The 25,210-nt window shown below is 36.3% G+C and overlaps 1 protein-coding gene across 3 annotated transcripts in view; it reads left to right on the top strand.

Moving 5' to 3' along the window:
- The window catches only part of AP3B1 (adaptor related protein complex 3 subunit beta 1), a 256,686-nt gene that overhangs the window by 187,228 nt on the left and 44,248 nt on the right, over window positions 1-25,210 (top strand). The gene's annotated exons all lie outside the window — the stretch shown is intronic.

Here is a 25,210-nt window from a genome sequence, read left to right as displayed (position 1 = left end):
TCTGGTACTGTTATCTGTCTGTTTCATACAGGATTCTTTGCCACATTGAACTAGTTTATATGCATGGATTTTGCTATAAAGAATTGTTGTCTACATTAACAGACTATCATTCCCATAATCATTCTGTTCCTACCACACTGTTCTTTGCCATAGGCTACTAAAAATACCTGTTTCCATTTAAAAGTTCAAGATTGTATTTCTCTTCACATTATCCGCATACATCGATGTACATGCCACGGTGTCTCTAAAAAAAATTCGATCATGTTATTTATGGGGTTTTACTCACAGTGAGGCAGGAGACCTGCCCATCTCAAAATAATGCCAAAACCATCAGCCTGTAATAGTATCTGAAACTGCAATAACTTTTTCTAGGTTAGCCTGTTATATCCACTAACCTTTCACTCTGAATCAAGCATGCTGCCTATAATCTGTTGATATGCTTGACCTCCTGTTAATTTGTTGTCAGAAATCTGACAAAGTAAGAGGTAGAACAGGAAGTTCTGATGGGCTCACAGGTAGCTTGAATAGATCTGGTGTATCAGTGGTTCCCAGGTGGCAGGACACTTCAAGGTATGTGATTGGTGACTTGAGCTGCCATGGAGCATAGAGCTGCCTCTGCCAGAGGTGGGAAAGAATAGTACCTCATTCTTATACAGAGCTACAACAGTTCCCCCTTCAAAGCAAGTGTGATAGCAGGGCCAGCAGCAGAACACTCAGAAGAGCTACGTGTATTTCTGTTCAGCTTCAGTCAGCTCAGTTTGAAAGTATAGGTGAAAACTCTCCAGGTTATAACGTTATTTTTCAACTGTGGAATGTGATTATCTCTTGACCACTCAGAAATGAGTAAAAATGGATTGTAGTTTGTTCTTCTTGTTGCTATAAGGAAAAAAAAGTCACCTTAAAAGAAATGGGGGGGGCAATTAAGTCATTTATTTAGGGAATAAATATTTATTGAGCCTTGGTGGTAGACTGTAAAGTGAAAGTGGAAATCAAAAAAATCTATAATGGAGTTCCTGTTGTGGCTCAGCGGAAACAAATCTGACTAGCAGCCATGAGGACACAGGTTCAATCCCTGGTCTCACTCAGTGGGTTAAGGATCTGTCATTGCCATGAGCTGTGGTATAGGTCACAGATTCGGCTCAGATCTGGCAATGCTGTGGATGTGTTGTAGGCCGGCTGGCAGCTACAGCTTCAATTTGACCTCTAGCCTGGAAATCTCCATATGCCACAGGTGGGGCCCTAAAAATACAAAAAAAAAAAAAGAAAAAACCTATAGTAAAGCGCAGTTAGTCCTTTACAGGAAAGGAGGCCCCTAAAATCTTGGGAGTCAATAAGGTAGTAGATGAGTAACTTGGGTTTTGATATCAAATAACCAGAGTGCAAATCCCTGCCTTGCCTCTTACTAGCTGTGCGACCTTGGGCAAAATGGTAAGTACCTTTTCTGCACCTCAGTTTCCTATGAAGATATACCTCCCAGGATTCTTGCAAGATTAATGAGGTAATAAATGTGAATCTCTTAGAACAGTGCTTGGCACATTGTCATCACTCAATAAATATTAACTAATATTTTCAGAAGTGATATGATATGTGATAATGGGCTCTGAATAGACACTTATACTTTGCTAGCTATAAGAAGAATGCAGTTGAGATTAGTAAAGCTTATAGTAAATTTTCATTCATCACAAAGTAATTGAAGAACTCACTCTTATACTAAAGAAAATATTTTTTGGGATGGTCTCTTCAAAGGAAAAGAAAAGCACTCTATCCAAAGAATATGCAAAAAAAAAAAAGATTGCCAAGTGAAGCAGGATGATAACATTCATCCCCAAAAGCTAACAAAATGATCGAACAAGTACTAGTAATAAGAATGGCAGCCAGAAATTCACCAGCTACCATCAAATCAGGAAGATATTAGAACTTTGAAAAGTAGAACCTGTAGAAATGAATCGAGTATTCTGGTGCAGAATGATATGGCTCCTAATCTCACCTCCAGCCCTTAAAACAGCACTTTAAAAAGACGAATCGACCAAATTCTAAGTTTTCTCATTATGTGTACATATTAAAAAAAAAAAAGATTAAAGATACCAGAGGAAATAAAAATGCTCAAAAATTAAAACCCTCTAATGGTATGGGACTTCAGCAAATACAGAGGACTTTTGGATCCTGAAATGAAATTCATAGATAAGAGTACATCCATACTTTAAAAATCAACATGTTGCCCTAATTCAATAGAAAGAAGAAATAAAAGTAATTTATAATAAATAGTACATGGATATACAAATGCTTGACCATGACTACACTGGAAGTATAATGAAGTAGTTAAGTGACGCTGGCACTCATGTAAAACCACCCTGAATGTCACAGCTATAAAGACATACTGGTAGAGGTGTATTATATTACCAACTCAAATATTTTGGGTTGTGATGTAACATAATTTTCCAGAACATGGAGCAGTTTTTCTGGTAGTTGCTCCTGGAAAACTAAGTACATTAAAACCTTGCCACCACCCACCCCCACAACAAAACCTGCTTTGAACTGATGTATAAAGTGTTCTAGGATCAAGTAATTTTAAACACGTTTTCCTCTCATGAATGTCCAACAAGACATTTGAAAGTTGTGAGGAACATGATACAGTCTTTATTAGATAGATCCAGCCTGTTGGTTGCAAGGTATCTGGCATTCCTGGCCTTTCCCCATTGAAGCTAGTAGCCTCCTCTACTGTCCCATCCCCCAACTGCAAACATTTGAAGGACTTTAGCCTAACAGTTAAAAATACAGACTTTTGGAGTTCCCGTTGTGGCGCAGTGGTTAACGAATCCGACTAGGAACCATGAGGTTGCGGGTTCGGTCCCTGCCCTTGCTCAGTGGGTTAATGATCCGGCGTTGCCGTGGGCTGTGGTGTAGGTTGCAGATGTGGCTCGGATCCCGCGTTGCTGTGGCTCTGGCGTAGGCCAGCGGCTACAGCTCCGATTAGACCCCTAGCCTGGGAACCTCCATATGCCGCGGAAGCAGCCCAAAGAAATAGCAAAAAGACCAAAAAAAAAAAAAAATACAGACTTTTGAGCCAGACAGGCTATGTTCAAATCAGAGCTTTGCCACTTTACAAAATCCACCTTGAGTGGATCCCTTTACCTCTTGATGCCTTGGATTTTTTTCATCTGTGTAGTAAAAATAATAATGCTGCCCATCTCATTGGATTGTTGTTAGTGTTAAATGAGCCAACATGTATGAAATGCTTATAAGATACCTGATGCATATTAAATGCTAAGTATCTCCTGATACTATTTTTATTATGTTGTTATTACAACTTTGTAAAGGAAGGAAAGTATGACCCAAGAAAATTGTGTTATTTTTCTCTATAAAGGCTGTAAGAAAACAAAACTATTAGTATAGGTGAGGAGAGGAAAGGATGCATATTACTTACTTCATTTTTTCATAGTATGAAATCAATCAGTAATATGCAAAATTGAAATAACTTTTTTTTTTTAATGAGACTCAAACATCGTAATGGTTTGTATATTCTCAGAAGAACAGTTAGCTGAAGTTTTAGAGGTTTGGTTTTTTAGGTTTATTTTAGTTTCTTTTTCTTCAGTTCAACTAGAGTAAGATTATAGTGCCACCCTATAGGATAATTTATCTGTTTCTCTGTGTATCTGTCTATTCACCAATGCTTACAGAGAGAGATTAACTGTGGTTAACAGTAGTTATTTTTGGTGATAGGATTTTTGAATGATTGGTCACTTTCTTTTTTTGTGCTTTTCTGTAATGTTTAAGTGTTTTAACATAAACACTAATTAACTTTTAAAAACAATTGTGTAAAAATGAGCAGAAATATAAAACAGGCAAAATTAACTTGTAGTAGATGTCAGCATAGTGATTGCTTTAGGAGAATTAGTGATTGAAAAGGAGCACAGAGAAGCTTCTGGAATGCTAATAATTTTCTATATTTTGATCTAGATTCTGGTACATAGATATATATTCACTTTGTTAAAAAAACTTTGAGCTTCTCACTTAAGATATGTTTATTTTTCTCTATGTATATTGTACTTCAATAAGACTTTTTTCAGTGGATAAAATAGAAACATTCATGAAAGAGGAAATACGGATAATAGGTACATAAAAAATGTTCAGTAGTAGTAATGAATAAATGCAAGTTTAAACCACTATTTTGTCTGTGACATTGGCATAAATTATAAAAAAATGATCTCCATAGTTGGTGAGAGATGCATTGAAAACAGACATTATAAACTACTCCTCTGATGACAGAAAAATTAGTACATCATTCTGGACGACACTTTGGCCATCTGTAAATAAAGTCGTCAAAATATACATACACTTTGACCAAGGAATCTCATGTCAAGATTTTTCTTCCAAAGAAATAATTAGAAATACAAAGATGTATGTGCAGGGTTGTTTACAACCGCAATGTCTAGTGATAGGAGAATGATGGTTACATCAAGTATAGCAGAGTCAAATTAAAGGGTGTTGTATGATCTTTAATATGTTTTTATTAAATACTTGAATGAGGTGAAAGATGGGGTATGATATAAAGTGATGAAACAATACAAAGTATTATGTATATTATCTCAAGTTTATAAAATTGTACACTCGTGCTGTATTTTTAACATATAAGGAAAATGAAAGAATAGAAGAAAATGTATTACAATGTTAACAGAGTGTTAGATTTTTCTTCTTTATATTTTTATTTTCCAGAGTTTCTCTAGTCAAGGTGTGCTCTATCTCTTATCCAAAAAAGCAGCCTTTTTTGGAATTCCCTCTGTGGCTCAGCAGGTTAGGAACCAGACTGTTATCCATGAGGATGTGGGTTCAATTCACCGTTGCCATGTGGCTGTGGCATAGGCCAGCAGCTGTAGCTCCAGTTTGACACCTAACCTGGGAACTTCCATATGCCGCAGGTGTGGTCCTAAAAAGAACAACAAAAAGTCAAAAAGCAGTCTTTTTTTTTTTTTTTGGATCACATCTGCAGCATGCAAAAGTTCCCAGGCCAGGGGAGGAACCCATGCCACAGCAGCGACCTGATCCGCTAGAGTGACCTTAATCCAGTGCTTTACGAGGAAGAACTCTAAGCAGTCATTTTTTAAATAGATGGAGTAGGCATGTGTGCGAATGACTAGGACCCCCTTTGTTGACATCTAAGGTCTGTCTTTAGATTAGGTCATTTGGTTTTCTAAACTCCAAAATGATGGCAAGGTAGATTTCTCCATTTCCTTTTAACTCTAATTCTATGAATCTATGAAATTTTGAAGCAGTGAAATTAGTTGTGTTGGGATGATTTGAGTAAGTTTGAGAAAATAAATAGACGAAACATTTTTTAGCTTATATGATGTCTTCTATTTTGTAGATGCTTTTTATTTATTTCAGTGAGTTATTAAGTTTATTTTCCGTGTATGTTTGGTATATTATGGGTAGGTTTTATTTTTTGAAACTACCAAAGTATTTACAATGAAACCCCCAAAACAGTTCCTTTTTCACACTAAATATTTTTCAAATGAAAAATTTCACAATTTTTTTTTCCTCTTTGGACCATATATTGAGAACACAGAGGTTTTTAAACATAATTTCTAATAAATATTATTATCATTGTAAGGAAAGACATTTTTTCAAACTGTGATAAAGGTAATATATATGTGTAGTATTTATTTCCATCTTCCATGAGAGCAGTCGACCATTGACCAAGAGATGGCTGAAAATAAACATTTTAGTTCTTGCTGTAGTAGTTCAATGAACAAACAGAATTTTTAGTGAATTATTAGTGATTTCTTTTTTTTATTATTAGATATTGTGAGGCTAAGAGTCACCTCAGATCCCAGGAACTCAGAAATATCACTCCTCAGAATATTAGGCATCTGGAGGGAAGGAGGAAAGAGGGGGAGGGAGGAAATTTGCTCATAAGAATAAATGCAAAATAAGAATAAATTGTTCACCTCTGGAATTAGAGGAGTGTTAGAGAAATAGTTGTTTAATGTGGCTAAAGTATAGCACATATAGGTGGGAATAACCAAGTCTGATGCTGGAGAAGTATGTTGGTGACATGCTGTTGTGAGAAAATTGTAGTTATTATTTCTTTTTCATGCCTTGGTACATATAGAAAAATAGTAGCATTTATAGTGTGCTCTGGGGTAAATAGAGCTGCTGCAGGAGATAGGAGGCACCCAACTCTGACGTTCTGTTCACCAGAGGTGCCACCTGCCTTTCTTGAGGTTACTGGCAAGGGCAATAGCACAGCATACCTGTAAGCCATTTGCAGTATATTAGTAAGGAAGCACGGACCTAGCTGCCACAAAAGAACCAGTTTGATCCCCATGGATCACAATCCCTAAGTGGAATTTAATTTAGGAAGTTGCAAGAAAGTACATTAAGAAGAGCAATCCTTATAACCTGCAGTGGTACTATAGTGAGGAATAGAACAATCCATGTAAGAGAAACCAGAGCTGCAAATTAGAAGCCCTGGTTTGATGCAATATGCTACCTGCAGTTAGCCAAACTCTATATCAGAGCACTGTCCTCCACACTGCCAAGTCTGTCTAAGACTGCTAAGGTCAACTGCAAGTTTAGGGGTTTCCTAAAACCACTCTCAAGTATATTAATTCAATAGGTCAACTCACAGAAATCAGGAAAGCGCTATCCTTAGGATTACTGTTTTATTATAGCAATAGGACACAAATTAGAATCAACCAAAGGAAGAAATATATGGAGGAGATACTGTTTGGGTTCCAAACTCAAAGCTTCCGGGTTATCCAAAGGGCATCAAGGTTAGCAGTATGCACAGAGTATTGCCAACCAGGGAAGCTCACCAAGTTTAAATGTCCCAAGTTTTTATTGAGGCTTTATTACATAGGCGCTATTGACTGAATTATGGCCACAAGGTTGAACTCACTCTCTAGCCCTCCCCTCCAGGTCAGGCTGTTATGGCAGCCCAGAGCCCCAATCCTCTAAGCATGTGGTTGGTCTTTCTGGTGTAGCCAGCCCCATCCTGAGTTACCTGATTAGCCAAGTTATAGGGACCCACCTTGAGTAATCAAGACGATTCCTGGAAGTTACAAGGTTTTAGAGATTACCTTTCAAGAGCTAGAACAAAGTCCAAATACCTCTTTAAGGTATCAGATTAAGGTGTCACCTCTTTAAGGTGAGATCACATTCCATACTACACCTATGCCAATTAAGTGTTTTATTTATTAAACAAGTATTTGAATACTTGGCCAGAATATGGGGAATTGCCAGAGATATAGTGGTATATAAGATGGGTTCCTGCTTTCAGGGAGTTTACAGTTGAGTAGAAACAAAAACAAAAACAAAGAAAGAAAAATAGCCTCAAAAGAATGTAATTACAGTATAGTAAGTGCTTTCACTTTGTAACATAGTTTGCCCTTTGGAGAATTTCTATAATACAAGTTGTCATTATTTGTCTGATGTATAACTATTTTATATTTGCTAAACTCATAGTCCTGCCTATTTCCCCCTTTACTATGGTAGCTTAAAATCTAGCAAGGGTTACGTTTGACATTTAACGCAGTTTAGAATTTAGATATCAGAACTACTACTGCTTTTCCTCTAACAAGAGGTAGAAGAATAATTTTGAGTCTGTGCTATTCACCTTCTGCTTTCCTTGAATTGGCACTGTGGAGCATCACTTTATCACTTAATGAAGAATTAAAGCCTCACAATGTCAGAGTAAAGACAGTAGAAACAGCAGCATTAAACTAAGGTCTGTGCATGTTATTATGGCAGCCAGCATGGAATTTTCTATGACCAGCAAAAAAGATGGCCTTAAGGTTGTAAGTATGAACAAGAAACCACTTAACTAAGGTCCCCAACCCCTTCCAGAATTTACAGACTGAAGGGGAAGAAGGAAACCCATGTTTAATGCACTTGAATTGGGGCCAGCAGAGTGAGGCAAAGAAAAGGCTTTTTTTCATACGCAAATGAAATTCAGCATCTGAAATTAGGTTTATCATTGATTCTGTGACTCTTCTTATCTAAGGAATATAGGAAAATGGCTAGCAAGTAGGCTTATAGCTTTGGCTATTAACAAAGACTGATAACTAATGAAGATTAATAAACCATAATTCATGAAGCAGAATCTGATTTTCTCAGTCTGAACTTTACTAAAACAGTATTTGGAATTATTAGGACAATTGTGCATCATAGTGATGGACAGTTGTAATTGATTTCCATTTTTCTCAAGTGAACTTTTATCTTAAGTAGTCTTTCTCTCTCTCTTTTTTTTTAAATTGATACTAGGCTAGGGCATTTTTGTTGTGTTTTCCAGTCTGCTTATCTTCTATTGCCAGAATGTCAGCTTTCTTCTAATTTGTCTACAAGGACAAATTGCTTTGAGAGTTTTTAACTAAGTCAGATGCTAGACATTTTATGAATATGTAATCCCATTCCCAAAACAAATGATAATGTCTTTGACAAAGATTGTTTTTTCATAGTGGTTTTAAAAAAAATTTTTTTTGCACTTTCCAAACTGAAGATATATTCAAGCCTCAGGCTAAGGGACAAGTCCAGCTAAGATCAAATTTCCTTTAGAGGAGGAAGAAATTATAAGTTAAAATTAAAAATAATTTTGTCATTTTAAATTTGGGAAAAATCCTTTATTTGTTCTGATGAAAGTGTCAGTAGTCATGGAACTGTGATAAAAATAATGAAAAATCACTGGCCTGGGTCTGCTTAAATTGAAAACATTTTTTAATTAAAGTTTGACAGTATTTTGTGCTTCCATTGCCCAGCCATGTCCCATCTTAGTCTTTTATTCAGTTCTCTTCTGGGTATGAGTTGCTTTAACTTTTAAATTAAACTTTAAGGTGTGCCATACTACTGCTGCTGCTTTTTCTTTCTGTACTACTTCATTGGTCTCAGTAATAGATCATTATCATCTCCCCTTTTCTGAGGTTATTAAAAGGAGCTACTTTTTAAAAACAGATTGTTCTTAATTTTTAGTTGCAGACTTTTTATTGCAGAAATATTTTTATTTGGCTGAAGCAAATGTATGCCAGTCTAAGTCCTGACTGGTGGATAGGACGCATAATGCTTTGTTGATACTCTCCACAGTGAAAAATTCACTATATCAGATAGTAATTATTAATTAGCTAGTAATTGTTATGGCCAAAAAAAAAAAAAAAGGTCACCACCAAGACAAAGAAAGTAGGTGTGTAAATTTGTAAGAAATGGAAGGATTAAAGAGGTGGTGGTAAAAGAAAGCTTGGGCCTTTCTTTTTCTCTTCCTTCTACTTTGTGGTATGTAGTTCCTTCCCCTGGCTGTGGGTTCCCTCTTCAGAACTGAGGCAGTTCACTTGAGACATCTTTACTAAGATTGTGGTTTTTAAGCTTTTATTTATTATAATTAAATATACTGCAATAGGAAATAGATTTTAAAATACCATTTGTTTAAAAAGGATTTAATCTTTTCTGGCAATTTTATTTTTCCATAACCAAAATTGATTGAACTTTGTATTACTGTCAACTGGTGTGTTGAAATTTTGTTGCTTGCTTAAATTGTGATATTTGCAGTAAAAGAAAAAAAAATTTGTAAGCTTTAAGACAGCTTAGATTATTATACATTGTCTAATTACGTGTTATTATTTAATCATAGTCAGGTTAACTTCTGTTACCTCTGTTGCTCTTTAGAAAGCTTGCCCAAATTTTTCTGAGCATAGGACAAGGCATGGTATAGAAAATTGATTTTCTATTCCATTAAGTATTAAATCTTTTAACATGAGAAACTCGACCTAAACATAGAAAATATTGTGATACTTAGAAAAACTTTGTTTCTCTTCAAAGGGAAAGAAAATGAATTTAGCTGTAGGGCACATACCCAACTAACACAAGGAAATTAATTTATTACAAGAGAGAGGAGAACATGGAGTAAAAATAGATAAGTACAGTCTATGACCCTAACATCAAAGAAAAGTAAAAGCCACTTATTTCAGAATATATCACACACACTATTATTCAAATCATTCAGGAATGTAATTACAGACCGCTTTTATAGGCCTATCAATAAGGGTTATTTCTCTACATTTGCAGCTGTTCCACATTACTAAATATATAAATATCTCTCCCAAATACTAAATTATTACTGAAGATCTGCTATACACTTCCGCTAAAAAAAAAAAAAAACAAATTCGTACGTTCTTCTTTAACATGCATAATTTAGGTTAAAAGAGACCAGCCAAATACAATGTGTTTATCTTGTTTGAATCCTGATTCAAGGAAACAACTCTGAAAAGACATATCTATGTGATAGTCAGGGAAATGTAAACACTCTATTTTACGTGAAGTTGGGGAGAGTTTTTTTCTTTTAGGTGTGATATTAGTATTATAAGTTTCCTTGACAAGTGTTTATTTATTAGATACACAAACCAAACTACTGATGAAATTAGATTGTATCCGGAGTTTCCTTTAAATAATTCAGAAGTAGAACAAATATTAGGTTAAACAAGATTAGATGAAAGTTGATAACTTTTGAAACTTGGTGATGAGTACTTAATTGTTCATTGTATTATTCTACTTTTGTGTACATTTGAAAGTTTTCTTAGTTCTAAAAAATGCATAATTTCAGAAACTCACTTATTTTATATTTTCACTAAAGATTTGACAGCCATGCTTTACTAAATATGTGCCCTGTCAGAGTTAGCTTGTACATTTAAGCCAGTACATCAAAATTTGGTTCCATTCAGATTGTCATCTATGAAATTAGAAGACTGTAATAGATTGTTTCTAACTCTCCAGAAGTCTGTGGGAAATTAAGTGGCAAGGCAGCAAGTGACTTTGGTAAACATCAGTGTCACCGTGCCTTATATTTTATATTGGAAATATATTAATCTAATAAGACTCAGACCCTGAGTCCCTGGAAAATAGGACAGGGCCTCTTTATTGGCCTTTCTGTTCCCTATGCTTGATACATAATAGGTGCTCATCAAAAGTGTGTCAAGTGAATGAAATTAATCTTTCTCTGTTTTCCAGCTACGTTATTGTAGCTGATGTCATCTTAAAGGACAGTATAGTAAATTTGTTCATTTATTACATCACTGAGAGAATTATTCCTGTCAAGCACATATCTAAAACCTTGTTGGGATCCTTACCTATTTCTTTTATTACTTAACATGTAACATTTAATACTAAAATGGAGAATAAGTTACTGTTTTAAATTGTGTGAATGTATCTTAATAACCCATTCTCTATATTTCTTATCTGCTTTCTTAATTTGGCTGAAAATACAGCATGGTAAACTGAGAAACTGAAATGATCATTTTTATTTTATTTTCCCATCAATAGAGCAGATCTCCTAAAAATTTAAAGCACATCTTTCTAAGGTAACATTTACCTCCTCATATCTTTAGCAGCTATCAGACATGACATGGGACATATTCATTGACCCTAAAAATTTTCATCTGAATCATGCACTGAAAGGGGGCAGCCCCAGCCAGACAAGAGGCTCATTTCAATTTTAACGGCTGTAATTAAAGGTTAATTCACTGAGTCAGGATTAACGAGGAAAGTACAAATGATAGGCAAGCAGCTGCCTTTATAATACAAGATTAGAACAATGCAATTACAATAAGAATTAGAAAAAATCAACTTCCAGAAAGGATCCTTTAATGAACGAATTAAATTATGATCTCTAAACATGAATATATATATAACATAATGCTTCTTAAAGAATTATATAAATTGATGTCATATATAGAAGTATATGATGTCAAATGTAAAATCAATACTTAATACTAAAAACTTTTTCATTATTGGTAAATTACCAAAAATATGCATGTATACACATCTACATAGGATGTTTTTAAATGGCAAAAATTGTTCCCTATAGCAGGCTTATTTTTTTGGTGTCCAGTTATCTTTACCTGAGTTATAATTGATCTTTCCCTCTCTCAGCCCCACTTCCACTAAGTACTTCTTATGTTTATACCCTAGTTCTGTTTGCTTATAGAGCTCATTCCTAAAACTCCTTTCATCTAGTGGCAATTAGAAAGTTGACATGAGTTATTTTCAGGTGCATTGTGTTTGCATATTTTACAATTCTTCTTATAATTTAAGCTCAGTGCTATATTTTATTACTTTATTTTTAGTGTGATGTACCCTTTAACCTCAGGACATTGATCCAAGTTTTTATATGTGTTGTATGTTGCCACACTACTTATTGTATTAAACATCCTTACGTGAAAATCCCTTGCAATAATGACTGGCACATAGTAGGGTCTTAGCAAATTTATCACTATCGTCTGTTACATTATTATGATTGAAGCAATGTACCTTTTTTTAAATTAGGAGCATCCTAAGTTCTATCAAATATTTATCATCTGTCACAGAATTCAGAGAGAAGTTGTATGCAGTTAGGCTTATAGATGTAAAGAAAATAATTGTCCATCATAAATGCAGGCTGTGGAAAATTGTTCCTCAAAAACTGAAGTTCCATAAAAGGAGTTTACATTTTGTCAATTGCTCTTGAGCTGATTTCGTATAATAAATCTCTGTGCTGGGGTAAATCTGTGTCTTGATGCCTAGAAGCTAATAATCCAGTAGCATCGTTCCTGAAAAAAATATGTAGTGGTATTTGAAGACTATGTAGCCTGTGATATGCAAAACTTTAAGCACTGTATTACTATTACCATGGAAATAAGTTATAAGTATAATATAGATTTACTTGATAAAATTATCTTTTTTTCTTTTTTTATTTAAGTGGCTGACAAGTGCTGGAGAATTTGCTTTATTGTATACATTGTGGAAGACCTGAGGAAAATTGATAGTGTTTCACTGGTATTTAGATTAACCCACACATTGTATTTGGAGTGGGACAGCATGCTGTTTTGAACAATATTTTGACATTAAGAACTCCACAAAATAGTATTTAAGCCCCCTTTGGCGTGGGCAGTTGATAACTTTTCATTCATAATTAGCTCATAGAGAACCGAGAGACATTTCAGGGAAATTGAACTGTCAGTGGGTAGAAACAAGCATTTGACCTCATCACATTGAGTGGGGCCCATCATAATTTGTTCATTTGGTGCCCATCAGCCCAGCCTCATCTCTCATACGGCACCTCGCTGACCTTCCCTCTCCAATTCCGCTCAGTTCAGCTTTAATTATGACTCTGCAGACCTGAAGAAATATTGCAGCTTGCTCTCAAAAACCCTGAACTGCCACTCACCAAAAGATTGGTTTTTAACAGGTAATAAATGCCCAGAGGAAATGGTGCTATGTCCACACAGAGAACGGTGACTTCTTTTGCGATTTTGCTGGCTCTCAAGTGTGTCACTGTTTGTTGCCTTGTGAAATTTTCATTTCTAACACAGTAAGCTTGTGACTGAACATGAGTTCTTTAATTTAGGTAAACACCCATCCAGAGAGGAAATTCTAAGCTACTTGGTTATCCAGTGAATTCACTAAGCCCATCACCTATTGAAAGTTGAGAAACAACTTTTTTTTAGAATGCTCCATTTTTACATCTTACTTTAATTAATAATTACTTTTTGAGATACTGCCCACCCTATAGAGAAAAAATGAGAAATCCCAAATTCCTCTTGTAGCAGTACTCTTGTGATTCTGCCAATAATTCGACAGAAGGAATCCCATTAACAATCTTGTCTCTGTAAACAAAACAAATAAAAAGATAAAGTTTTTTTTAAAAATAAGTATTCATGTTACCTACCATACCACACCTCCTCACCCCATCCACCCCCATGACCATATTTTTGCAAAGCAAGTTAATAGCAATACCAGACTATGTAAGAGGAAAATATAAAGCTTAGAAAACTACAAAGTTTAACTTTTGTTTTCAAATCATATCCCTAAAGATTTCATTGCAAATAGAAATATTGAAAACTGTAGTCCCATACTGTATATCCTTGTAGTGAATGTTAAACTGTCAGCAGGATTTTCAGGTCATTTGACAAAAAGGATACAGGTGCAGTAGCTAGCAGTGAAGGTGACTGCTAGTTTCATCAATCACTTTGCCTTTCTTTAAGTTGATACATAATGGACCCCTTCAATCAGCTTCCTTGTTCTTTGTCACTTGTTTGGAAAGAAGGGAAAAAAAAAAAAAAAGAATGGTGGAAAGGCTGGACTCTGCAGTCAAGGTTAGGAAATGAATTGTTAGTTATTTACTCAGGGTACAGGGGATGTCAGCCTGAAAGGGGACTGGCCCTTCATAAAATGTTGAGTTTGTCAATGGGTGATAATATAGAGTTTGAAGCCTCATACAGGCCTTATGCAATGGCACTGCTACTCAGAGTAGTGATTCTAAATATGAATTTGAAATTAAGACATTGCTTGCGACAGAGACGTGTTTTGTGCCAGAAAATGTTCAAGTGCCTGTTTGTTTTACCTCTGGGGATCATATCAAACAACTTAATCACAGAATAAATGATATGTAGCTAGTGAATACATGTCAGCCACTGAAAATTTAGGCTTATACTTGATTTGACTTAGAAATTTTCTCAACTGGGGGGGGGGAGAATTTGAAGTTTTACATAGCCTCCTTTGTTAAATAAAACCTTTAGATGTAGCACCCAACAAGCTTGAATGCCATGCTAATTTTAACTCAGACGAAAAGTAAGATAGTCTAAAGGAAACTCTCAGAAACCAGTGTCTAGCTTATTTTAACTGTTTCTTCTCTAGAAAACAGTACCTTTTAATTATTTTTTTAAAAGAACATTATACGTCTGGAGAAAGTTATCAAGTCATCAGTCTTTCAGTAAATGGGTAGAGTGAATCATATATCTTTTTCTAATATTTGACCAGATTGTGTGTATTCTAAAACTCACCAGTGTGCTTTTTAAGAGTATATTTTTATAGATAAGAGGCTTAATACTTATTTCAAAGCTGTCAACCAAAAAGTGCTATTATATATCAAGTAGCAGTGAAATGATCTGAGCAGGTGTCAGATTAAACATTAAAGTTACATATCATGGTTATATGAAATTTCTCAGTTCACTCAGATCTTCAAGAATAGCTTGGGTAGAATAGTTAATATCGATTAAAGTTCTTTACATTCTTTGCAGACTCGATATCTATGGATAGAGGTAGTTCCCTTTTGCTTCTAGTGAAAAGCTTTGGAGATTATAGTTTTCTTAGTGAAAGTTTTTTTTTTTTTACCTGAACAATTTTTTTTATTTTTATTGAGTATAGTGAATTTACACTGCTGTGTTAATGTCTGCAGTACAGCAAAGTGATCAGTTATATATATATATATATATATATATATATATATACATTTTTTAAATATTCTTTTTCATCATGGTTTATCACAGGGTATTGAATATAATTCCAGGTGCTATACAGGAAAACCTTGTTGTTAGCAATTCTATATGTAATAGTTTGTATCTGCTAACCCCACACTCCCAATCCATCCTTCCCCCATCTCCCCTCCCCCTTGGCCACTACAGGTGTGTTCTCTATGTCTCTGACTCTGTTTGTCTTGTAGAGAAGTTCATTGGTATTATATTTTAGATTCCACATATAAGTGCTATTGTATGGTATTTGTCTTTATCTGACTGACTTCACTCAGTATGATAATCTCTGGGTCCATCCACGTTGCTACAGATGGCATTAGTTCGTTTTTTATGGCTGGGACCAGCAGTCCATTGTGTACACATACCACATCTTTATCCATTCATCTGTCAGTGGGCATTTGGGTGGTTTCATGTCTTGGTTATTGTAAGTAGTGCTGCTATGAACATTTCTATTAATAAACATGAAGGGGGTGTTTTCCACATTCTGAACATTATGGTATGAGCTGCAGCAAATTAAAGAAGGAAGCCATGGTTGTAGTTTTGAGCACATCTTTTGGAAATGGAAACCGTAAACAAGAGTACACTAGAGTATGAGGAGAGCTGCCGTAGAGGTCTGCATAAGGTGTCTGCATTCATTGGCAGAGGAAATTACTCATGCTGCCGAATCTTAAGAGAAGAATCCTTTTGTCGTGGATGATAAGACTTAATGCCACCAATAAAATAATTTACAAAATGTGGCTCCGTAGAAACAAATCTGACTGGCATCCATGAAGATGCAGGTTCAATTCCTGGCCTCGTTCAGTGGGTTAAGGATACAGTGTTGCCATGAGCTGTGGTTAGGCCGCAGACAAAGGCTCAGATCCTGCGTTGCTTTGGCCATGGTGTACGCTGGAGGCTATGGCTCCGATTCCACCCCTGGCCTGGAAACCTCCATATGCCTCAGGTGCAGCCCCAAAACAAAATAATAATAATTTACAAATGGGGATTTTCCACCAAGAAACATTCTGCCCTTCTACGTATATTTCTGTCAAACCAGCAAACTGAATTGAGTTTGTTCTGCGCAGTATTTGCTTGTATTTCTGGTGGTTCCACTTTTCTCATGTAGACCTGGTTGCATGAGTACCCACTGGTGCACTGGCATTATTTATCCTAGGAATTGTAATGTTAACTTTTATGTGAGTGCTTGTAACATTGTTAGGAATCTGGATTCAGAGATTCAGATATAACTTTTTTTTAAATCTGACTTTTTATTGCACTTGTTTCAGAAAAGGATGGTGCTCAAAAAATTGTGAACATTTTTAAAAGGTGTTTCAGGATTGTCACTCTTGTGATACCTACCCATTCCTCTAACCTAGATGTTTCATTGTTCTAAACTTGTTCTGCCCCACCCCAACCCTTTCATATCTTTTTTGGTTCCTTCCTTTTCCCCCATGGAAACTTGTCTGTTTTAAGCCTTGTCACCAAGTGTCTAGCTACTACTACCTATAATGATCCCCTTTTGCTTGTATAGAACTCATACAAAATGTCTCTGTATGCATATTTTAGCAATAAAATTAATATATACCAATGAATGAGTTTTAAGAGGTAGTCTTAAATAATACATAGTGCATTAAATTGGAGCCTTTGGAAGACAGTTTAAACATCTTTTGTTTTTTCCTTGGTTCTCAGTACCTGTCATTTAACCAAATGGCTCAAAGTCAACTTAATGTGCTCATTAAAAACAGAGTATTACAGGAGGGGAATTTTTTATAAACGAGTCCTCCAGATGATTCTGACAAGTAACTGTCCAGTTTAAAAGCCACTCAGATTTATTAGTGTCTGTGCTAATTGAAGCTTAAGTCCACGGAGAAAATGCTGTAGGGAAAACAGAATTTTTGATGCCTTTCAGATCACAAATCAGCCATTGAAAGATGTATGCAAACAAATTCTGCAGGTGGGTTTTACAACACAAGAATTCAGAGCAGTAGTTTCCAACTAGACATCATAATTACTTTCATTCGTTTCCTATTGCTGTTTCCATACATTACCACAAATTTGGTGCTTTATAACAATGCAAATATATTATCTTACAGTTCTGGAAGTCCATAGTCCAAAATGGGTATCACTGAGCTAAAATCAAGGTATCAGTGTTCTTTCTGGAGGCTCTAGGGAAGAATCCTTTTTCTTGCCTTTTCCAGCTTTTAGGGGCTGCCTGCATTCCTTGGCTCATGACGCTTTCCATCTTCAAAGCCAGCAACAAACCACCTTCCATCTTCAAAGCCAGCAACAAACCCATTGTGTTGTTCTCACGCTGTGTCACTATAACACTGACTCTCCTGCCTCCCTCTTTCACTTACAGGGTCCATACAATTACATTGGCCCACCCAGATAATCCAGGGAAATCTCATCTCAAAGTTGAATTTCTGATTAGCAGCTTTAATGCCCCTTGCTATGCGATGTTATATAATTATAGGTTCTATGGGTAGGACTTCGATACCTTAGTGGGGGGGGGGTCCACTGTTTTATATACCATCTCATGTATAGAACCTGTGGGGAGAAGAAGATGACTCAGATCGTCATACATCACCTGTCAAATTGTAGAAGAGTGGAAGGGTAGGGCCATGGAGTTAGGGAAGTCATTGTGGTGCAGAGCTAGAACCCAGCACCTCACATAGACATGTGCTCTTGGATCTTGATGTTAATGACACCATGGTGATCACTCACTGGTCCTAGAATTCAGATGGAGCCCTGCTGTGGTGCTTATGCCCAGCTGCCTAACCAAGCTGTTCTTCTTTATGGCAGTTTTACTTAGCTGTGGTCAGAACCACTCAAATTAACAGAAATTTGACATTTTCAGATGAGTCCTATTAAATTTTATATATTTATAGCTTCCTGTGCCGTCTTTTTGATGCTTAAGTCAGAATAGTCAGAATTTTTATTTTAAAATTTTACCAATTTTCATTTATTAAAACAGAATTATGCTAGCATTTCTCTTAGTGAAACATTGACCAAATCTCAGGAGATAATGAAAAGAAATCTCAAATGACATGAGTTTTTATGCAGATTTTATTTTTAAATATTTTAAAATATTTAAGTATTATTAAATAAAATTATAGGCACAAATAGCTAACTCACTTGTGCTATTAGAAAAAACAAAATTCAGAAGTTATTTTTATTTTAAAAAATCATGCAAAATCATACAGTTAAATTATTGTCCAGATAATTAATATTGTGCAGATAGCACGTACATGGTTGTTTCAAAAGCTTTAGCTATTTACGTGGTATATAAGAATAAAGATAAGTAGTATTAAATTATAAGGGTAAAAAATAATATGAAAATTAAATTATGGGAAATGTCATAATGACTGACATCATTATGGCCTGGTATAGGGTCAACAACAGTTGAATGGACTGATTGGGGCGTTAGCTGAGCATTTATAATGGTTAATATTTGACATGTAATGAAGTTGTGTGATCTATGAGAGTAAATCATATGTAAGTTATGATTTAAACAAGTCATAGAACTAACACTTGAGTTCCATGTGTAAGACTGGCAAAAAAATAAGGGGCGTGCTGAAATTTAGAATTAAAGTACAGTGTGTTTGGAGGGCTGTGCTCTTGGGTATTTTGAAGATTTTTTTTTTTCATCAAAGTGTTGTAGACCTAGGAATTCATGTTCTTAAAATGAAATGACATTTTTCTGAAAAGAACCAATGCAAGAGGAAATAGAGAGTTGTTTCCTATCTTATGCTTATACCACTGGAGCTAAGTCTTTTATCTTTGGTATGTTATATGAAAGATAATCAAAGCTAGCCTACCTCAACACCTACTGGCTATCAGATTTTGTGCCTTGAACCAAACAGTTGACTTAATTTTTCCTCCCCCTGAGACCTAAATCTGGAGAGGAACCCTAAGTATGCACTGCTGTCTGCTAGTGGAGTAGAGTCTAAAATAGAGGAATAGTGGGCAGAAGTAATTTAATAAAACAGCAGAAATTTATTAGGAGTTAATGTTAGATTTTGTCGTAAATTGGATGGAGAGTTAACTGAAGTAGCAGTGCGTGGGTGGTAGGATGACATTTATGCTGCCAGAAATCTTGGAATGACTTAGCTATGACTCCTTTCCTGTTTGCGTGGTATCTTCTTCAGTAAACTCATTGAGAAACAAGCAAAAAGTATCACACCTCAGTGGAAAGGTGGGTGGGCAGTATCCTGTATGGAACTGGTACTGTGTCTTGCAGAGTTGGATTTATTTCTGGACATCAGTGTTTTTTAAAGCAATGCATCATTCTCCATCCAACAAATGCCTGCCATAGCCAATAATATGTTGGCATGTGCATTTTCGGCTTGTAGTACAAAATAAATGAAAACCAAGGACATTACAATTGGGAGGGAAGACGAGCTATTATTTAAAAGGCTTTTAAATGATGTCACTATATATTCTTTTAACAACATCCTCTAAAAGCCTTTGAAAAAATAGTCCCTTCCTCCCTCAGTTGTTAACAAAGACCATGCTAGGGGACTGCTCTTTAAAAGGCTGTTAAATGGTGATACTATATTTTTTAACATCAACATCATTTAGAAACCTTTTAGAGAATAGTCCTCTTCACCCACAACTAACACAGAGAAAAAAAAGGACAAGGGGGAAGGGATTACTTTTTTAAAGGCCTTTGGATGGTGCTGTCAATAAATACAGCAATATTGTTTTAAAAGCCCTTCTCCATTGGTGATTCAGCGTTTTGATACATACTTTTAACCTCAGGACCCTGTGTTATCTGACAGATTGGTGTTTTAACGCTGACCGAAAACTCAATTTACTAATAATCCCAATGATGCCTTTTATTGAACAGTTTAAAAATCAATTTCACATATACAGCCTTATTTTATTCTCAGAACAGCTCAGTGGAACAGACAGGATGTGTATAATTAGCCCCATTTTACAGAAGAGAGAAAGAGAAGCTAAGTGAGGCTGTGATTTAGCTACGTTCTCACTACTAATACATGTCTGAGTTGAATAACCCGGGGCGCCTGACATCCTGGCTGGTGCCCCACCCAGCTCCCTCTTTTTAGTGATACTCTTCATTGCTCTTTTCAACATGTCCAAACACCAAGAGTTATTCCTTATTATTAGTATAAAAGTGGGATTCTGTCATTTCAGTCCTGAAGGTAGGTATGTAGATGGTAGAAGTTTTATTAACACTGTAATCCTGAAGAAATAAAGGAGTATGAAATGCCTCAAAGCGTAGTAGTCATCCTGTGATGTTAGGATGTTAAAAAAGTCTCACTCAGACTTCTCGTGAGATTCCTCATCACATCATAAATGCTGTGTGCTTATGAAAGTGTCCCTTGAAGTCCACTTTCAGACATCTAGTTTATTAAGTAACTGATATTTTGAAGCTCTAATCTCATTTTATTGATTTGCTTTTGAAAGTTATTCTGGTGACTAAGGATCCTGATTCCTAATTAAGATCATATTCAAAAAGGTTTCCTCGGTTATCATTAATCTTTGGAAAGAAATAATAAATGCTGGTTCTTCCCACTCCCTGTAGTTCTCTGAAGGAGAAGAGATCTCCTCACCAGCTTTCATGACTGCCTTTGTTTTCCTTTATCATAAGGAATACTTTCTGTTTATTGAAAGAGGAATTATGGTTTATTGCTTGACAGAAATAACACTTAAAACGGTAAATTCTTTTTTTTTTTTGTCTTTTTGCTTTTTCTAGGGCCGCTCCTGCGGCACATGGAGTTCCCAGGCTAGGGGTTGAATCAGAGCCGTAGCCACCAGCCTACACCAGAGCCACAGCAACGTGGGATCCAAGCCGCATCTGCAACCTACACCACAGCTCATGGCAACACCGGATCCTTAACCCACTGAGCAAGGCCAGGGATCGAACTTGCAACCTCATGGTTCCTAGTCGGATTCGTTAACCACTGCGCCACGACGGGACCTCCAAAATGGTAAATTCTAGTGTTAATTCTGGCACTGTCTTTCTCTTGTGCTAATAAACATTGTCTTTAATGATAATTAAAGAAGAGTACTTTATCTGTAGAACACTTTCATATGTAGTGTACCACTGAATCCTTATAAAACAATCCTATGAATTAACTAGATTGCACTTTATTTTACAAATTCAAGGTCAAAGCAGTTAAATGATTTTCTTCTCATCGATAACCTGAAGGACTTCCAACTCAAAATTTAGTGTTTTCTTTCTTACCACTGCCAGCACTAACTCTGCCTGATAAAAAGGAAGCCATAGCCTTTCTTGTTTCTAAAAAAATGTTTCATATACCAAACATAGGGATAGAGTGAGAACACACAGACCAGTGCAGAGTACAGGCCCCTAGGCCTCAATCCTAGGTCCTGACCTAGAAAAATTTATAATCAGGTGACTTTACTGAAAAGAAAGCTGGGTCATCAGAGGCTTTGCTACCACAGACATGGACTTCAGAACTCGAAAATTCCTGTGTAGGAAATCAAGATCTTTCTCCATCCCTACCTCCTCACTGAAGAATTGAAAATATTTGTGCACAGAGCAGAACGTGTGTGTGTCTGTGTGTCTTTGTGTCTGTGTGTGTGGGGGGGGGGAGAGCACAAGAGTGCTCTGTGGTCTCAGAAGACCCATTTCCCCAAATTTGCCCTAGGTCAGAAATGCCTCAGCAACTTACGGTTTGTCTGACTGGTATCCATGGTGTAAAAAGAAGCCTTTTCTTGGTCAAAGAAAGCATCTCTGGAGAGATCTGTTACTTAAAGTAGCGGTGATAAAAACTGCCTCTCTGGAGTTCTCCTGAGGCGCAGCTGGTTAAGGATCCTGCATTGTCACTGCATCAGTGCAGGTTCAATCCCTGGTCTGGGAACTTTAACATGCCTTAGGCATGGCAAAAAAAAAAAAAACCGAGAAACTGCCTTTCCAATTTTTATGTTTAACTAAGACATATTTCTTTTCCTTCCTCTAGGACTTCATCTAGATGAGATCCATATCCCTCTGTACCCTAAGTTACAGTTCGTTTAAGTGCAAGCAGCATGGCTGGTTTTTAGATTCAGAAAGCCCCATTTATAAAATGTGTGGAATAGCTAAGAATTCCACTCACGTACTTTTGTAAAGTTCTGTTACATAGCCTGGCTTTTCTCTGATAATCTCCCTTTGGATCTTTCTGTCCCATAGCAGGTATTCTCAGCATGACCTCACTCAGAATTCTCTAGAATTCTGTGTTTGGCGAAATCATTATTACCAGCAGGATGGTTTGTGTGAAGCTCCCAAATGCTGCGTCTAGGTCGTTACCTTTTCATCCTCTTAGGTGGCCCATTCCACCTTCCTGGGCCCTCTTCCTTTCCTTGTCATTTTCATCTCGGGGTCTCTTAATCACTTACCCACATTTGGTGAAGATCTTGGCATCTTCCACATGATCTCTCCAGCCTACCATCATCCTGGGAGATCTCACTGTGTGTATTATCAGCCTGTTCAATATGTAACCTCACAGCCTCTTGATCTATTCAGTTCTAGTAACTTTGACGTGTACTGAGTTTCAACCACACTCTCTTTTATCTCAACTCTGAAATCATGTCTTGCTCCCTTCCTTGTGCCTGTCATGTTAACATCTTCAGGCCCCTTTACTCTCTAAGATTTTAATTTATGTTTAGCCAAGATTTACAACAACCCTAAAAGATAGGTGGTAGTTTCCCCATTTCACAGATGTGAACATTGAGGTTCCTAGACCATGAGTAACTTTTTTAGTGCCATAGGGTTACTAAGTTGCAGAACCAGAGGTCCAGCTAGTCTGACTGGCTTCAAAGCCCAACACTTTCTACCCCTCCTCACTGAGCATATAAGGGAGGTACATGTTAAAGAAATTGTTTTTATCGGAGTCTGCAATGTGGATGGGAATGGAAGCAGTCTAAAGACAAGGGAGGCCAGTCTGAATGGGCAAGCAGAAGTAAGAGGGGAGCAAAAGATCGGGAGGGACACCAAATTGTTAATTACGGTTAAGCCTGAGGAGATATGATATTTTTATACTGTTTGAAATTGTTTTCAATAAACACGAATATCTTTTGCAGTTTTAAATTTAAAAAACAATTTAATGTTTTTAATTGTCATTGATGACCCAAAGTAAGCTGGTGGTAGACCACGGAAAAGAAGAAAATGAATACACGAGACATCAAACTTCTCAAGTTGGAGTTCCCATCGTAGCACAGCGGAAACGAATCCGACGAGGAACCATGAGGTTGCGGGTTTGATCCCTGACCCTGCTCAGTGGGTTGGGGATCTGACATTGCTGTGGCTATGGCGTAGGCTGGCAGCTATAGCTCCGATTAGACCCCTGGCCTGGGAACCTCCATTTGCCACAAATGCGGCCCTAAAAATCCAAAAAAAAAACCTTATCAAGTAATTGTTGGAGGGAAATAAGGATGTCAAGCAAGGTTCTCAGCTTGATTCCAATGGAAGGGAACACTAACAGTTTCTTTTTTATAGCATATCAATATTGTCAGTGAGAAAGCAGTAGAACTATTAAGATCAAATGATGATCACATCTGTCAAGTAACACAACACATAATTGTTTTGTGCTTACGTGAAATACTCCAATTCTAGTGAAATTCATTTTAACCAGTTATTGGAACCTTTCTGCCAAACACTTTGGAGACCAGATTGTTTTGTTTTTATTATGATCCTTCCACCAAAAGTCAGAAAGGAAGTGTAAAAAAGAATAGTAGAACAGATCCAAGAATAGTATAACATATCTGTGTCCATAGTTCTAGAGCTGTTTTCCAGGAAAGTGGTAAATAAAAATATATACACCTCACTCTGGATTTCAAATTTGTTAAAAAGAAGTATATTGACAGTGAGGTTTACAGATTTACCTTTGAGTTGGGGAAAAAAATAGGATCTATGAAGTATAAAGTAATTTCTTCCTTGTCTCAACACCACTGGAAATTGAATCCATCCTGTACGAGGGTCAGCAAACTTTTTTTTTTTTTTTTTTTTTGCTTTTTAGGGCCACATTCTCAGCATATGAAAGTTCTCAGGCCAGGGGTCTAATCGGAGCTATAGCTGCCGGCCTACACCACAGCCACAGCAACACGGGATCCTAGCCATGTCTGTGACCTACTTCACAGCTCACAGCAACGCCAGATCCTTAACCTACTGAGCAAGGTCAGGGATTGAACCCACAACCTCATGATTCCTAGTCGGATTTGTTTCCACTGCGCCATGACAGGAACTCCAGCAAACTTTTTAGAAAGAGCCAGATAGTAGATTTTTCAGCCTTGCAGACCAGAGCCACTCAACTCTGCCGTTATAGTAAAACAACCAGAGACAATACAGAAATGAATGTGGCTGTGTTCTAGTAAAACTTTGTGGGCATTGAATTAGAATTTATTATAATTTTGGTGTCACAAAAATGTTTTTTTTTCAACCATTTAAAAAATAAAAACCATTTTTAGCCCACAGACTATACAAAAACAGGCAGTGGACTGGGTTTGGTCCACAGGCAGTTTGCTGGCACTTGCTTAACACTGTGCTTGAAGTAAGATTCTCATTAAATGTTTTTTGATACTGTACTGAGATCTTTCTGCAAATATATTTGTTATCATATATATTGACTATACCAAAATGAGGTGAAAAGCCGCATGTATTTCATAATACATACTGACGAATACTCATAAAATAAAATACAAGTAACTAACACAATTACTTTCTAGAATACCTAAATTTGCATGTATAAAGAGGAAGTTATTAGAATTATAAACCATTTATTTAGTATATTTTGAAAATTGAAATATATTTCTTTGAGTCTGTGTTTGGGAGTTCTTTCTAACAGTTAAGCAAATTTGACCGAATACTATGGACTAAAGATAAAACAGGCTCACATTCTACGGTTTACTGGGTAAATGAGACAGTGCTATAGCTCTCAGCATTATAGCTCCTATCATTGAAATATACACTGGTTTAAAAAGCGCTGATTTTAAAGATGAAA

This window comes from Phacochoerus africanus, chromosome 4 (assembly GCF_016906955.1).
Source record: "Phacochoerus africanus isolate WHEZ1 chromosome 4, ROS_Pafr_v1, whole genome shotgun sequence".
Taxonomy (NCBI): domain Eukaryota; kingdom Metazoa; phylum Chordata; class Mammalia; order Artiodactyla; family Suidae; genus Phacochoerus; species Phacochoerus africanus.
Note: the sequence above shows the minus strand (reverse complement) of the source record. Positions and strands in the feature narration are given on the sequence as shown.